Source organism: Arachis ipaensis, chromosome B07 (genome assembly GCF_000816755.2).
Source record: "Arachis ipaensis cultivar K30076 chromosome B07, Araip1.1, whole genome shotgun sequence".
Lineage (NCBI taxonomy): Eukaryota > Viridiplantae > Streptophyta > Magnoliopsida > Fabales > Fabaceae > Arachis > Arachis ipaensis.
Genome location: NC_029791.2, coordinates 119,732,568 through 119,735,926, shown reverse-complemented (window position 1 = coordinate 119,735,926; position 3,359 = coordinate 119,732,568). Strand labels below are relative to the sequence as shown.

Below are 3,359 nucleotides of genomic sequence, written 5' to 3'. Positions count from 1 at the left end.
CCTTCAGGAAATACAAACAAATGGAGAGACACATGTCCTGAAAGAGAAAGAGCAAGTACTCCTCGACCATAGAACATGTCACTCCCCACCATATAGAGAGGGAAATGCTGAATGCATATGTCCACTTTTTATTTTTTTAAATGAGGGTAAAAATGATGTTTTACTAAAATGTATGTTAAAATGGTGTAATATAAAGACATAGATATCCAAAAAAATTTATGAGCCAAAAGCAATTTTGTTGAGTGACAAACTTACTCTCCTAATGTTGAATCATGTTTTTTCGCCGCTACTAAAAAGACTTTTTGGTCCTAGAGAATTACTTTCTCTCATACATTTATGAATTGAATATTTTTCATGGATTTGGGTAACAACCATTAGAAGATCCACTCCAATATATAACTTATTATTGAAAGCCTAATGCAATGCATGTTTGAAGCAAAATCTAATATGTCATAATGACCCAAGATAAGTCCATTTGAAAAAGCGACACAACCTCGAAATTACAGAATATGACACCTTGGTCATGATGGGGTGGTAGATGGATGACAGACAGTCAACAAAATCTGATTGATTAAGCATCTAATTCAAGCATACACTTTAGTAGGAAGCAAAGGTGATTAATGAGCACAACAATGAATCACATAAACATTATTTAAAATAAAAAGAAAAAATTCAGATAATTTTATTATTGCTGGCCAAGGACCATCTAACTCGTTGCAAATGATTGGTTAAAGCAAAAAGACCTATCAATATATAATTATATATAGCAAAGCAGGCGCCTAACAAATTTGAAAGAAATTCACTGATGATATATTATGAAACAAAATGTGATAATATGGGAAAATTATTTAGCTAGAAAAGCCACCCCCAAGGCCCCAAGACCTTAATAATAATAAAAAATAAAACAATTATATATACAAAGTGTGTTATTGCTGTTGTTGGCTTGTGAATGCATCAAGGAATCTTCTTCTTTAGTCAAGTTAAGTTTCCTTCTGACAAGTCCTTTGGAAAGGTCAAAGCTGTCGCCACAAATATAAAATTATTTTGAATTTCAAAATTGGTATCACAGACATGTCATGCAATAGCACATTTGAAATGTTCATTTCATTTATAAACTGTGCATAGTGGTTGCTCAGCAGTATTTGTGGAATCTTAATTAGTGGTATAGCACCAATGACCCAAGAAAAACGGTCTCTAATATCTTAATGAATAATGATATATATATTTTAGACACAAGAGAATTGTTCAATACTTCAATGGCCAAATAATGCAGTTAGAAGGAAAATGACATTTTATGTTTGTTCATTTGTTGATTACCTATTACCATCAGGGTAGAGCTCACACAATTGATTGTCACCACCGACAGCCAACAATTATACTGACGATTTGTAACCCTACATATCAAAGAGAATTGAAAAATTTGAAACTTACATCACTTTCTAACAATGGTAACAACTGACAACAGAATTTAAACCATCATAATGCCATTAAAAATGGTTGGTCAATGATATACATATACATATTTATTAGGTCTTTTAAGTTACAGTTCCATTTTATTCATTAATCATCAACCATTAGCATAAATTGAAAATTTGTGTTTTGTATTTACAAATTTGGAAGCTAAGTACAAACTTGATATGTGCTCTAAATCTACATGCATTGTCTTCATTCTTTTTTAGCACAACTACTCTGTCCACTGCATGGAATTTTGAATGTATATAGATGACCATAGTTAAATCATTCATTTAACATTTATGCATTAACAGGATGTGAATAGACATAATGTTTAAAACTACAGTTTGAACTGATACCTAAAGTTCATTTGGGTTTGAAGCTAGGGAGTAGTAGGGTTGAGGTTACTCAATCATAGTATTGATTGTCAACGTAGTATGTAGCCACACAGGATTGAAATTTGTTCCCTGAAGAATCTCTTGAAATAACAGTTATCTGGTTTCTGTTAGGTAAAATTTAAAGATGGCAATATCAATCATTACCCCTAACTCTACCATGCTCGCAACAAATCATAGTTATGCTTCATTATCATTCCCAAATCTGTAACCAACTGGGATTCTGTTTGCAAGAATTCCTTACACAATATATAAAGAAAAGATAAATACTGTTCTGCACAAGAGATTGCTCAAATCACCTGAAATCAGTGGAATCTTCTGTAGAATTCCTATTTATAACAATTTAATCTTCCAGGCATGAGTGTTTTCTCATCTCAACAGCAAAAGGTTATTTCTCATTCCTTGTTCTGCTTAACTATTATATATCTTGTCAAATATAGGAAAAAATTTGGACTCATGGATTAAGATTTAACTGAGGTATATTGACATGAAACCAAAACTGGAAAAAGGGAAAAGGTTAGCAGTTATGTAAAGTACATCAAACTATTTGCCCCTGCGTCAGCTAAATGATACCAAATAATCACTGTAGAGATCCATTCTGCTATCCCAAATGCTCAAGCCCTAGATTCACTTGAACCAATCACGTGAATGATCACTATTTTGTACATATACTGAAGAGGCTTGCTACAACACTTAAAACGTGGTGCATGCATGCATGCGAACATATGCAACCATGTCATATAATATAAGCTCCTCTAGGGTTTGAAATCCTGCTCTAAAAAGGAACAAGCCAAATTCAACATTACATTAAGTGGTATAAACAGTGATGGTAAGTAATGGGAGCTATTTCTTATTAATTAACAGATAATAAATAGATCAAGTTTAAGAAGACAATCCACAAACTTATGCACATTTGTTATTTCGATACTCCGAAGATGTATTGACACCAGTTTGGCCTTTGACTTATTACCAATCAGTTTTGTTAATTTTAGGACCAATTTGGTATCAATATTATTCCCCTTTATCATTCTCTCCTTTCTGAGGGTATGTGTTAATAGACAAATACCAAACAAAATGAGTTAAAAATTGTAAACTACAAAACTCCTGACAACCGGTTTGATTCAGATTATTAGAAATTTAATTTATTTGTGTGTTTCACTGTTTTGCTTAAAGAGAGAGAAATGAACATAGGTGTGAAACTATTAGATGATTGTCATAATTGGGTACAATGTCAGATAGGATAACAACAGCAGCAACAACAGTCAATCTATTGAGATGATTAACTCAGCACCTTGATTCACAAATAGAATAATAAAATTTCTCAAACTTGTTTGTAAAGAAAAGCTGCCAGAGCACCTAATCCAAATCAATAAAATGACTCTTTATTATTTTTTAAATAATAATATTGCTAGGAATGCTCAAATAGAGACATTACGCCCTTTAATTTTTCAAACTCTAAACCATGGTATTCAAAGTCGAGCTACCAGAGTGAGCTCCGTCCAATAAATGTGA

At 32.4% G+C, this 3,359-nt stretch overlaps 1 protein-coding gene across 7 annotated transcripts in view; it reads right to left on the bottom strand.

The window, feature by feature from the left end:
- Positions 729-3,359, bottom strand: part of LOC107606090 — an 8,140-nt gene continuing 5,509 nt past the window's right edge. For 2 of the 7 annotated variants that reach the window (XR_002350528.1, XR_002350530.1), the window contains exons 5-7: positions 1,812-2,622; positions 1,318-1,394; positions 729-1,019 (exon numbers count right to left, since the gene is read on the bottom strand). The gene's annotated coding sequence lies outside the window, so the exon portion shown is untranslated. The remainder of the gene's footprint in view (positions 1,020-1,317; positions 1,395-1,811; positions 2,623-3,359) is intronic. The other 5 variants (XR_002350531.1, XR_002350529.1, XR_001612607.2 and 2 more) reach the window with 5 other exon arrangements.